Here is a 14,692-nt window from a genome sequence, read left to right as displayed (position 1 = left end):
ACTTATAGGACTGAAAATATCTTTATTCTATGCTCCCATTTGATTTCCAATTTGGATTGTTATAGAATTCTAGGTTGTATACCAATTTCCCTCAGAATTTTAAGGTATTGTGCCATTTTTTCCCCAGAGTCCAGTATTGCTATTGAGAAGTCTGAAACATTCTAATTCCCACTCTTTTGTTGGCAATCTGCTTTTCTCTTTGGAGGCTTGTGGTGTCTTTATCTTTAGTATCATAAAAATTTTCACTGATCCCCATTACTTAGCACTTAAAAAAATCTCTTTGAGGATATTAATTTCAGTATTTAAAGTTGTATTTTGTTCTTTGTATTGACTCTATTTCTTCTAGCCTTCATTTTTCTTTTCATTTATATTTGTCACTATCATTCATGTCAAAGATTTTTCTTCTGATATCTGGTAAGTTTTTCCTGTTTATAATTAAGAATGAAGGATTACAGATTTGGCCAAGGGGGCTTCCCTGGTGGCACAGTGATTGAGAATCTGCCTGCCAATGCAGGGGACACGGGTTCGAGCCCTGGTCTGGGAAGATCCCACATGCCGCGGAGCAACGGGGCCCGTGAGCCACAACTACTGAGCCTGTGCGTCTGGAGCCTGTGCTCCGCAACAGGAGAGGCCACGATAGTGAGAAGCCTGCGACCGTGATGAAGAGTGGCCCCTGCTCGCCGCAACTAGAGAAAGCCCTCACACAGAAATGAAGACCCAACACAGCCAAAAATAAATAAATAAATTTATTAAAAAAAAAAAAAAAAAAAAGATTTGGCCAAAAGGTGTGTGTGTGTGTGTGTGTGTCTGCAGGGTGTGTTGATTAAACTGCGTTCTCTATAGGCTATTTGGGTGTGGAGCACACTTCTCCATTGTTCAGTCAACTCTGAGTATGTGGATATTTTCTTTATTCATGGTTAGTTTTCCAAGGTAGAAATCCTTTAACTTTACCTTCTTGCTTAGGGTTATAAGGCTTACTGCCAGCATTCCAAGAGTCAAGATGGAGGATGGGGAGGTGGGATTAAGGATCTTGCTATTTAGTATCTAGAATTTCACTCACTGTGGCATTTCTGCCCTCAGCTGTGCCCAGGGACTCCTAGTGCAAAGCTTCTAAGGTTCAAGCTCTTTAGTCTTTTTTGGGGTGATGGAGGATATCTAATGGTTTAACTGCTCCTTTTTTTTTATATTAACAACAGGTTTTTATTAAACAACAATATATCATTTATGATAACTTTTAAAAATCCAATTTAAATCAGAGGTACAAAAATTCCACACAGAACACTAAAAATATTATCAAGAGAAATTTTTAAAGACCTAAGTAAGAGTATACATCTGTATAGATGTTCATTCTACCAAATCAATCTATTACTCAAAACAATCTCAATTAAAACTCAACAGTGGGTTGCGGTGTGTGTATGTACGTGTATGTGTGTTTGACAAAATAATGATGAAACGTGTATGAAAATGCAAAGGGTCAAGAATAGCAAAGACAACTTTAAAAAGAATAAAATGGTAAGTCTTACCCTACACGATATCAGGACTTATTTATTATAAAGTTATTGTAAATAGAGCATGAGATATTGGCATAAGAAAAGACAAACCAGTGAGTCCAGAAACAGACTCACATATATATGTACACTTGATTTATGACCTTAGTGTCAGTGCAGAGCAGTGGGGAAAGGAAGATTCTAGTCAGCAACACATGGAGTAGAACCACTGTGTTTTAACTGCTTCTTATACAGACAGATAACCAATCCTATCTTCCATCCCACCAGAACCTGAACTTCAGAGGCACCTGGTAGACCCAGCTTGTGAGCCTTTTTTATGGTTCTTCAAGGTTTGCATCCTGTTTCTGGGCAAGAATTTAGTTTTCTAAGTCAGTTATTGTAAGTCCATGTACTTTCCACATTCCAATATTTAGTTGACATCTCTCTTTTCTATTTTATCCTCTTCTGTTCTTTTTGCTCTGTAGGTTTGGAACTTAAAAAAATCCTTTCAATGTAATTTTAATGTGTTCTTAGGAGGTGCCAGAGATTAACGAATGGTTGAGATATGGTCTCTTTTGACTTTTAACTGTGAAATGTAACAAATGTATAGAAAAGTATAAAAAAATATAGTTCACTGATTTTCACAAAGTAACCAGTCAGGTTAAGAAACAGAGCATTGCCAGTCTACCAGAATCCTCTCTCATGCTTGAAAAATTCATGTTGTAAGAATCTTCATCCCGTCACAATAAGTATAATTTCAATGCACCCCAAATATTCTGAAATTTATTGTATGGCCTCTGCAGTGTGTCACTTGATACCAAACTAGCCCCGTTTTCTCTATATTTTCCGGCTGCCTATTTTACAGAGAAAATATTCCTTATAATAGGTAATATTTAGTGCTGATGTAGAGTAAGATCTAACAAAGCTTGCTGAGTAAGCTTTACCTTAGCTAATCAGTATAATATTTTAAGGAACGTTTGTGTGCAGGTACAACCTGACTTTATATACAAGAAAGTTCATCTAACAGTAAACTGTTCCTCCCTTGAGATATTCATTCTGTAAGACTAACCTAATTTTCCAATACTATTTCTTTTTCTGTGATTTTAGAAGGTCCTGGTGAAACATTGAAGTTAGACTGTGATATAGAGCCAGTATAAAATAAGTTGAAAAGTAATATTTCTCAGTAATATCATTTATTCTCTACTTCCTAGAAGCCCAACACCCTTCCTGTACAAAGGCCATAGTTTTCTGTGAACCAGAAAAGCTATAAATTTTACCAGCTGGTTTTAACTGAAAAGAAATATCAAAAAATTCCTCCTGTGGGCTCTATAAATGCTCAGATAGTAGACTGACACACATGAAATATAAGCACTGCAGTTATTCATGCCTTTTCCCCCTCTCAAACATGTCCTAATGATTTGTTATTCTACTCCATGTATAAATAGCCATGAAGCAGAGTCTCACTAAGTGAGAGGCCTGCTGTTTTTTCTTATGTAAAGTGTCAAGTGAGTTGAATATTTTTGGGCACATAAATCTTTGTTTGGTACCTAAGCAGAGAACGAGTTAATGATTTAGCATATGGAGAATAAATTGGTTATCAAATTTTGTCTACATTTAGTTTCTTTATTTATCCTTCAGGAATTAAGTTGAAATTGATATCCTTTTTTTGAATTTTGCTCTCTATCAGTAACCTAAAGAAAAAGATTGGAAAATAAACAGACTCAATCTTCCTTTCCATGAATGTGCAACATTGGGAAATTTCTGCAATGCATGAGGCATTCCTCTACATGAGAAACAGGATGCTGGATGAAATCTCCAAAACCTTCTGGTTCCAGTACTTGCATTGCCACATTTAATCTCCAGCAGTTTTGTGTTGCTTTTTTCCCACGCGAGAGTTTTAGATTAACTATTGAAATGGAACACCCAAAATGTAACTTCAGGGAAAACAATTTGAATACACATTATATTGGGGATTTTTTAAACTTGCTGAACATTAGAGTCCTGTGGAGTTTGTTGAACAGTTTCCTGGGTCCTGCTCCTAGAGGGTCTGATTTTCCAACCATTTTGGATAAAGTTTTTGGTTTCTGCTCCTTTAACAGTGTTGTGAAGGGGTCCTTTCAACATAGCTTCCCAAACTCTGAAGTTCAAAGACCATTTTCATTACATTGCTTCTTTATTCCATAGAGTAGTAATTTTTAAGCACTAGCATTCTCTCAAGTAAGGAATAGGGATAGCTAATTTGAGGGCACGAGACTCAGCGAGAGAGAAGGGCAGGCTGGAGGGTGGAGAACATAGAATCGTTTGATATCAGATCTCTTAGCAGCCACTGGGAAGGTAGAGGACACCTATGAAGAAACTATTTCTGCCTTCTTACCATTTTCTCACTAAGCACACATGTGGGTAGTCACTCATCCCTCATCTCAGCCAGCTATATGAGAGGTTCTGCGCAAACAGCTGGAAACAACCCCAATAACCCATCAGTATGGCAGCTCGATATGCTCCTGTGGTCTACTCTGTGGGACATAGGCTAACTCCAAATCCACTGGGTTAATTCATACACAAGGGAACATTTGAAAATATGGGGCTGAGGAAAGCATACCTGAAACGGGGAGACAAAAGTTCTAGCTGTTTATTACCAAAGTGACTTCCTTAATATCCCTGGACATCAGCTTTTTTGTTTACTTAAGGAAGTTTGCATTAGATGATATCTTGTGTCTCATTTAGCTCTCAGTCTATTCTGAGAAGGCTGAGTCTGAGGCAGGAAGCTGGTTTCTGATAAAAGCTCTGGTGCCTGCTGTTGTCAGGTAACTGTTGCCTAAACTCTTTTGATGAGATTCTTTCTCTTTGGAAGAAATCAATATTTTTGATGAGCTGGCAACATTGCTTATTTTTATATACTGTAGATTGGTCTCTTTATGTTGCAAAGTCTAAAATTAAAGAGGCTGGGACTTGGAAATGTGATATGAGTTGCAAACTAGTCACTGAACTCCTACCTGTTTGAATAAGGGTTGAAAACTGGGCGATTGAACAATTTCCTTATGAAGTCTCAAGATTTGGTTTTAGTCCCTTTTCTTTTTATATTGTATTTATTAATACTATTAGTATTCTAATGGATGGATTAATAAGCAAAATCTTATTTTCAGAAATAACTAATTGCTCACACTCAATCTACCCTAAATAAACTGATCTTCCCCTCAAAATGAGCTTCGTTCCCTGTGTTTCCTAACATTTTTAAAATAGATATCTTTGTAATCACCTCTAATCCCTCCTTTTCCTGCACCCTCCACATTTTAATCAATAGCCAATTTTACTTGGTTCTACCTCTGAAGGGTCATTAGTTATATGAGCCTTACTGCCACTGACTCATTACTTGTCCCTTATACCACTGCAATAACCTTCTCTCTAATCTTTAACCACGCTAATTCGTTCTTTGTCACTAGGATAATCTTTCTAACACACTATTCTGACCATTTCCCTCTTTTGTTTAAAAAACATTAATGACTTGGCATTATATGTAGGATGAAATCTAGACTTTTTAGTGGAACTTTAAATTTTTTCTTGTTTGGACATGCCTAATATTCATACACATACGTTATCCCCTACTTTTGTTTATCCTATTCCTGTAGCATTAAATGTTGTCTCCCCACCCCCGTCTCGGTCTGGCAAAGTCCTGCTCATCCTTCAAGGACAAACCCCAAAGTGACATCCGTCATGAATACTTTCCTGAGCATTTTACACCTAAATAAATGGTCCTTGGTCTAAGCTCTTAGAGCAGATCTTATTGCTTTAATATTATGCTACTTTGTATTATCTTCATACCTATTTTTCCTTCAGCATTAAGGGTTCTTAATAAGCATCAGGTAGTCTTCAACCTTCAAATCGATGCAAATTTTACAGGTATTTTTGTATTTCTGGTAAGAGCAGCTGTATCTTTCATCAGATTTTCAAAAGATTCAATAACTCCAAATGATTGAGAAATATAATACAATACTGTAAACTCTTATAGAAGAAATGTATTTTGCCATTTTATCTTCAACATAATCAATAAATAATTTCTCAACTGAATAAGAAAATAAATGGACATTGCATTTAAATACAGTTTAATTGAAGAATCCTCTGAATTTATATTCAGAATCATGTATTGGGTTGTTGTTAAAACTTGCCAGTGTTTCTAAATATCTAGGATAAGGAAGTTTGATATAGGTAGTTTCTGTTTTATGAGAAGAGGGTTTTTTTTTTTTGACTAAGATCCCATGGGATATGAACTTAACTAGGATTTATCTAGTGTATTGGGATATGATGAGAAATCCCTTCAGTTCCATGGAATATTCTTTTAGTCCCTGAATTGGGAGGTCGTCTAGATTGATCTTTAAGTGGGGCCCTCCGCAGGTTTAAATCTGTCTGCTGGGTGGCTTTGGGCTGAAACTAGCCTTGGCCCTCTGCCTTCCGCTTGCACTCTCTTCAATGCCAGCCTGTGAATTTACATTTAGACACACTCTCCTTTCTCACCATCAAACACATGAGGAGGGACCCTCACCAGATGCGAGCACCCTCGCTCTCAGCAGCAGTTTCTCCGGAACTTTTCCCCAGCCCCCTTTGCAGGGGAATTTAGAGGATACCTGGCCTGATGAACCTATGCATGGCTGGCAGTTTACCTGTTGGTTTGGCTTCTTTTTCTTGTCTTTGAAATTAGGGAGCAGGAGTTATTTGCAGACTTAGGGAGGGTTTGCCAAGGGCAGTGAGGAGTGATTACAGAATTGGAAGAAAGTGCTGGCAGCCTGAGAGGGGTTCCACATACTCAGACTTATAGTTTCTTTAAGTAGAGAGGGCTGCCTCTGGTGCACAGTAAGCATATGTGATTATGGAGACAATAACTGTTGAAAAATGCTTTTTATCTTGGCAGAATATTGCTTAATTTGCAATATTTACTTATAACAAAGTAGACAGTCTAAAGACTGATAGTCTATTTAGAAATAAAATATATACATTTTATTTCTAAAATGTATATACTGAAGAGGAGGGCATTTGGAATTTGTAGTTGCTCATACTTTTTCATATATATTATCTCATTTAATCCTGACAATAATTCTGTGAGGTCTGAAGGGAAAATATTATTATTCTCATTAAAAAAAAGAAAACTGAAGCTCAGCAGAATAAATAACTTACCCAAGAATAGGAACTAAAATTCAAATCCCCTAGTCCTGTGATCTTTCAATCATATCATATGATAGCAATAACCATTCCTAACTCAATTATAGCAGTTTGTAACCTGTGGGTAATTTGGGGCAAAGAAAAATTTCTCCTACAAAATAAATGGCACAGACATTTTACACTCAGGGACCAGAAATACTTGTCTGTCCACTGATAGTGTGAATATAAATATTAGTATAAAGTACTCACTCCCGTTTAAAATTAATAAAAATTCCACATGTCTCTACACTAAAAGTTCTTATTATTTTGAGTGAAGCAGGCAAGCAACAAGAGCTTACCCTCTAGGGATAGTTGTTTGAAAGGTTTGGGTATTTCTTAAATTTTTTGAGGTAATTCTAAAGTTTAACTAGTGTTGAGAACAAATGGTGGAAAGGCAAGGTTGGAAGTAATCAGAGCATGATGCCAAAGACCTGGACCATGGTAGTGGCAGAGAAAATGAGAGGCATTTCTAAGAAATATTTAAAGGGATGTTGATCAGTTGAGTATATGGAGAGAAGGAGAGAGAGAGGTTGATGTTGACTCTATAGTTTCCGATCTGCTAACAGAAGAGGCTAATCTTGGTAGTAAACTAGTTTGATGGGATGGGAGTAGGATAAAAAGACATTGATAAGCCTGATTTGGGGTATAAGATCATAGTAGAGATATAGTTAAACATACCTTCTTCTGTCAGATCAACAATTACAATAATGACAGTTTTTAAAAGAAATTAATATTTGATAGTTAGGTGTATTCTTTTTTTTAATGTTTATTTATTTATTTTTGGTTGCATTGGGTCTTCGTTGCTGCACGCGGGCTTTCTCTAGTTGTGGCGAGTGGGGGCTACTCTTCGTTGCGGTGTGTGGGCTTCTCATTGCGGTGGCTTCTCTTGTTGTGGAGGACGGGTTCTAGGTGTGCGGGCTTCAGTAGTTGTGGCATGCGGGCTTCAGTAGCTGTGGCATGTGGGCTCAGTAGTTGTGGCTCACGGGCCCTAGAGCGCAGGCTCAGTAGTTGTGGTGCATGGGCTTAGTTGCTCCACGGCATGTGGGATCTTCCCAGACCATGGATCGAACCTGTGTCCCCTGCATTGGCAGGTGGATTCTTAACCACTGTGCCACCAGGGAAGTCCCTCGATATTCTTGTAAATATTCACTGAGGTCCATTAAATACTCTAAATTGAGTAAATTAGTAAGTGCCCTCTTCCTTTTCCACCCTAGGATGGATTTAAACTAAGTAGAGCTGAGGGGAGCAGAAGTAACCTTGAATGGTTTCATGCCTAGAAAATATTATCACAGGGCACCTGTTCACATTTCCACTCTGAAGGAACTCAGTTTCTTGGACCATAATTATACTGGCTTTCACCCACAGGTAGTGCAGATACTATTTTTACACATACAATGGACTCATTATGGGATTCTGTTATTATTTTTGTTCTTTTTGGGGGCACAGTGTTAAATTCAGGCTGGGTGGGACCCTATGTGTATATTTTGTGGCTACAGACAAAGCAGTGTAAGGCGTTTCCTTCTGTTCAGTTTCCAGGGTATTTCTGGGAAATCAGACCATGAAGTTTGTCCCAGGAAATTGTTTCTTTGTGGCCAAGACCAGTGTTTACACATTCTCATTGAGGGAATCTTTAGTAAGCTGTTCTATTTGCACACAAATTGCCCAAAGAAGGTATTTTTACCCTCTTTTCTAAAACCTTGGCATTATAAGAATGTATTAAAACAGTGGCTCAATTGTGAGAGGTTATCCAGAACTAAAGGTTTGAAGTTCCTTTTTAAAAATGTTGTACATTTAAGAATCTAAAATGACTTAATCCTGTAGATGTCATGTCTTCCCCTCATTGAAGGGATGATCCCTTTTTATCTTTGGAGGAAAAAAAGTAACAAAATGTTTTAAAACTTCCCAGTGGTTTTTCGGATTTCAAAACAATTTATGAAGGAAGTATTGGAAGATAATTTAGCTCCATTTTACCAATGAGAGAGCCATGGCCTTGACCTGGAAAGGTTCAAATACATTCTCCGCAGGAAGTCAGTTGTCCAGCTGAAATTAGGACCATGGAGAAGAATCTTTGGCTACTTTTATCCATTTACACAAAGGATTCTAAAATACTCTAAACTTCTTGTAGAAGTTTAACAACCATCTTGAAAAGGTCTAATAATATTTCAACAGATTTGGAATGGATGTAAAAAATAAGGAAGAAAAAAAAAATCAAATCCCTCTTTGTGTTTGAAACAGGAATATGACATTATCCACTCAAGAGAGAAGCCTTCAATGGCTTGGCTATAATGATTTTCTTTTTGTTTCTCCTTTGCCTCCACTAATTGTTTTACTGATTGCTTTTCTCACATTTTTTCTTCTCTGTACTACTTTATGGCCCTTTGTAACGTTTACTTAACATCTTCCAACTATATGGTTATATGCCATAGGATGATAGGGATAAGATAAGGATGAGATAGACACAACTTTTCTCACTAGAGGTTGTCATATGGCAGGAGAGTATATCACTGGGAGAAGAATGGAGAAGACATTATATTAGACCAACACACATCAATATAGTGTCAGGAAAAGTTTCCTTCTCCAAGTAAAGTTTAGACTGGGACATTTCTTCTCTCTCTCCTGAGTTGATGAGAACTATGTGGTCCATAAAATCTCCTAATTTTCTCCTCCTTAAAGTGTCTTCCGACTCCAAATGTCCATGGCTACTGGGGAGGATGGGTCCTGTTATGAATAACACACACTGTTATATATTTTTCATCATAATTAATGATAATTCTGTTGGCAACATTTTTTTCATTCCATTTTTTATTGTCAAAAAGATTTGCAACAGTTCAGGTATAACTTAGATTCAGTGTCTACATAATGATCTCTTTCTTCTTTTTCACGAAAGCCAGGAGAATGTGAGCTATTATGTTAAGCTGTTTACCTGGGACGTAAGGACTGGGTATGACATTTACATCCGCAACCAAAGTTTCTGGGTTTCCTGATAGAAATTAATTTTTCCCAATATTTCTTTTCTTCACATAGAGTGAAAGATTAACAAGCTCTGTCTTCTCCTGGATTGACATAAATAGACATCATAGTAGGATATTGGAGAGAAGTGGTGATTTTCATCATCCTGGTTATATGTTAGTAATAGAATTTTCTTCCTGTGCTGTGCTGTGAGAAGGGCCTGTGGTCCACTGATGGTTCATTGATTTTTATTCATTCTCAGATCTCCTTTCCTTCTTCATTCTTTTCTTCTTGTCTTCCTTTATCAACTACTAATTGAACACATACCGTGATCTAGTCACCTAAAATGCTTGAGCACACAATCCAAAACACACACATTTTATTTGCATCATAAAATATAGACAAATAGAGCTTAAAAAGGAGAATATAAAACTACATAGGAATAGAAGTTCTAATGATTTCTTATATACATAAATCACAAGAACACAAGAGTAATGGGGTCCAAAAAAATAGTCCTTGGTATCCTACTGAATTCCAAAAAGAACCTGGGTTATGTGCATACTGTGGCTAATGAAAATATTACCCATGGTAGGCCCCCCAACTTACTGATATAATTTCCATCAAGGCTCATGGCAGTTTTATGTACACATTTATAAGGGGAGACTCTTAAATACTACTACTGTTCTATATCTAAGGGGCTAAAGTACTTTCAGGAAAGACTATTTAATTTTCTTGTGTTTGAAAAACATAAAATGAGGTGATGACTGGCAAATGAGAGCAAGCCTGTTTAATATTAAGATTATGACATAAATTGACAAAAGCCCAGGCATTCCAAGGCCAAGTTGCTAAGCACCTTCTTCTTGCTCCCATCTGAGTATAATGATGTATTGTCCGCCTTAGCTGAAGTACAAAAGGGTTATTAGACCTCGGAGTCCATCTGTTACCCGTGCAAAGGAAACAATTGAACTAACACTGCTTGCTCTTTCCCTTGGTCTCTTGCCACCTTAATTATAGTTCATCTGAGCTATGTGTGTACTTGCTGCCTTGAGTAGAACATTTTCCAGGACTGTAAGAAAGCAGAGTGAAAGCTCAGGTAAGGGAACTGAAGCAGAGTTTGCAGTTAGAACTTGAGGGAAAGTGTTATCTGACGAGTCACCAAAGCAATCAAACCAACGGCACATGCTACCCACAATTCATGTCGCCTCAATGCCACTATAGCCAAACTATTTTCATGAAGTTTTTCAATTAGCCTTGGTCTTGGTTTTAATTTTTAAATGTTTTGTGAGTGTGCATATGTATGTTTTTTGTTAAGACTTATATCAGGAGGTATTTCTTTTTGAATTTTAGGAAGGAGAGACAAACCATCTTACCTTTCAATTTTATTTACCTATCATTTTTAAGACCAGCAGTCAGTCTCCTGTTTTCTGCTGGGGTACACCTTGTGGTAGATGTCTTCACGTACAAAGTGACTACTAGGTTTGTGGCTTGGATAAGATAGACTCAGGTGATGTTCATCTCCCTGAGAGATAGTGTCACTTTATTTCTTTCCACACAGCCAATGTGAGACTCACTTAGGCTACTACACCACAAATAAAAATTGCTTCTCTAAGAATATGCCAAGTAGCTTCAAAAAGGTGATACTTAAATTCTGGAACTTCAAGGGAGATTTTGCAAGTCTTTCCTTCTCTCTTTATAAATGCTTTCACTGTGTCCAGAGTGTCTTTTTCTTACTCTGTGCAACTAGGACTATTGAGAAACTTTGGACAATCTTTTGCTTAAAACAGAATTTCTTGCTGCATTAGCTGAACTGACCCCACATAATATCAAATATGTTTTTTTTTGGGGGGGGAATCTGATTTTGTGTCTAAAGGTACAAATCCCCTAAAGGGACAAATCTTTGTTCCTTTAAATAGGCATGTATGTAGTTGAGAAATGTGGACAAGCTATTTGCAATGAATATAGGTAAGAATACATTCTCTCTGCTCAGTGTTGATGGGTCTAACTTTCATTATTTTTATGGCTAAAATTTTTTATTAGTATATTTGTTGTTTATCGTAAGATGCATTTTTCCTCAAGAAAATTAAGAAATGGAACCTGAAGTTAAAATTTGTCAATATCATTATCAATTGGATTGCTTATAATAGTATACGATGGCTCTGGTCTGCATTTGGTTTATGAGTCCTGTTTTATGGCTAGTGAGAGGATTGAAATGATGCCATGGGGGTAAATTCGTAGTTCCCCACACCGTCAGATTAGAAGAATCACCTGAGCTTCATCCTCAGGTGATTTGGATCAGGGAAAGAGGGAGGCAGGGAGTTTGTACATTGATCAGCCCAGGTGATTCTGAGGCTCAAACAGATTTGGAAACTTCTGGAGAGAAGGTAAAATTTTTTCTCCCCTAGTTCTAAAATTCCATGACTATTCTCTATTCATCACATTCAAAATAATAGAAACTTAGAGCTAGAAAATATCTTAGCGCACATTTGGCCTGAACCCTTCATTAAAAATAAAGTATTTTTAGAATTAATTTAGAAAATTTGGAAAATTGGCATTAAAAAAAAGAAAATAAAAATCATTACCCCCTAAACTCACCAAATAGACATAATTATTATTTATACGTTGATAATTTTCCTTCCTTTTTCTTGAATATATATTTCTTTAAGCAATGGGAGCACACTGTACATATACATATGCATGTTATGTATGTATGTTTCTAACGTGTTATTTTCACTTAATATATTTGGGAACATTTTCCATGTCATTAGATACTCTTTAAGGTTACAGAGTCAATGGTTTGGTTTTAACATAATCATTTTAATGGTAATTTAGGTTATTTTCCTTTTCTTCCCCTCTATTATAAATGATGGTGAGATTAACACTCTGATTGAAAAGTCTTTGTGCATATTCTTGATTATTTTTTTAGGATAAATTCCCAGAAGAGGAAGCTCTGGAAGTAATGCATAATGGTTAGCAGTGTAGACTCTGAACCATAGAGCCTGAGTTTGTGTCCAGGTATTACCGAGTTTACACCACTTGTGCAAATTTTAGTGTCTCAGTTTACTGATATGTAAATAGGGTTAATTATAGTGCTAGCTCATAAGATTTTTGTGAGAATTAAATGAGCAAATATACTTAAAGCACTTAGTGTATGGGACAAGAGTAAGAGTTAAATATTTGCCCTTTTTCTGGCACTAAGGCAATGTACATTTGGAAACTCCTGGTTTTTGAGTTATTGGCAATGAACTTAGGAAACGCCTGTTAGTTTGAGAGTTATTGCCAGTTTTCCTTCCAGAAAGGCTGTAGCATCAATGCTCTCACTAGAAATATTTAGAGTCCATTTCCCTGCATCCTCACCAACGCTACTAACCTTTTTTCGTTTACAGATGAAGAAAAGTGAGGTGCAGTGAGGTCACGTTACTTTCCACAGGTCTCATCAGGCATTGACAGATTTGGGACTTCAATACAGATCCAAAACTTCATAAACTTGTCCTTATCACATTTATAGATTAAAATTTTACATTTGTACATTTTAATGTCCCTTGTTTTGCAGGATTGTTTGGAGTTAAGCCCTTTTTGCCCTCCAGATACAATGTAACTGTGGGAGCAATGGACAAAAAAAGGAGTCATTCTCCAGTGTGCTTTGTGCTTATTTATTGTAAATACTTCTCCCTCCCAGAAACAGAAACTGACATTTATAAATATTTATGGGAAAAACTCTTTGAAAATGTACAAGATTCACTTAAACTCTTTGTTCTCTGAGATTGAAATAAAAGTGGGTCTTATCAATGGGTCACTAGAGGGCACTGTGCCTCTTCAAGTTGTATTGTTTGGAAAAGAAATTCTGCCCTGAAGGGTATTTTTGATTTCAGTGAAGAGTTTTGCTGGCATCCAGAAAAGTGTAATCAAATATGAAGAGTTTGAGAGGTGCATGGAAATAGATATAAGACTGTGTATGAGCTGATCAGGAGATTACCTTTTTTGGTTTCAGGAAAATCCAAGTTTAGGAGCTTTTAAAATATGAAAATGGTGTGTTTTGATCTATTTTCCTTTCAGTTTAAGACAGTGTTCTGGTCCTGAAGCTTCTCCTTGTTTTTTCCCTCCGGAATATTTTATATTACAGTTGTAGTTGTGAGTGTTACTTGAGTCACCACATGATATAAACCAATATTTGTGAAATAGACATTTACACTGTAGTGATTTTAAAGTACTGTTATCCATTAAATAACATATTTTTTCCGCACAAAGTGACCTGGGCCTTTACTAGATACTTTAGAATTGACCTGAAATAGCTTCAATGACATCCTTATTTTTATTTCTTTAAATAGTGTGCTGAAGAGAAAGCTCTTTTTCCAAACATGATGGTATTTCCCACTCCATTAGTAAGCCTGGGATCAAGTTAACATAACCGGTCAGCAGCATCTCTTTGTCCTTCAAAATAACCTTCCTGAAGGTTATTTGGGACTACATACTGAATAGTGCATCAAGTAGCAACTTTGTTAACAATTTAAACTATGGTTTTCATTCACACAGCATAAAAACCCAAGAACAGTTGAAATGGTAGTTGCTGGTTTTCATTTGATAAACTTGCAAATGATTTACCAAATTTTTTCTTTTATATGCTTGTCATCCTGTAGTATGCTGTTTATTAAAAAAAAATCCACAAATCATTAAGTTTGAGTTTGTTCTGACCTTATTAAGTAAACTTGGCTTAAATGAGGAATGGTCTTGTAAAGTCTTCAACAAACAGATGCTAGGTTTTTCCTTTAAAAAAAAAGGTTCTTAATACTATATTTAAGAAATAAAGTATTAACATTATATTTAAAATATACTTAAAAGTGAAAAGAAAGGCTCTATTACTGCTTCTATCCTGAAGATAATCTATCAAAATCAGTTCAAACTGATTTCCTTATGTTTCCTAACCAAACATCTTCCTCAATAGTTTCCCTGCCCCATCCCCTCCACATCCCCCTCACCTCCTTAAATCAGAGTTTATGTTGGCAAAACTCTTTAATTCTTTCCCTCCATTCCTCCCCTCTATTTCTCCTCTCAGTAATCCATCTAACAGC

The sequence above is a fragment of the Balaenoptera physalus genome (assembly GCF_965194825.1).
Source record: "Balaenoptera physalus genome assembly, chromosome: 5".
Taxonomy (NCBI): Eukaryota; Metazoa; Chordata; class Mammalia; order Artiodactyla; family Balaenopteridae; genus Balaenoptera; species Balaenoptera physalus.
The sequence above is the reverse complement of the archived record's forward strand: the minus strand, read 5'-3'. Positions refer to the sequence as shown.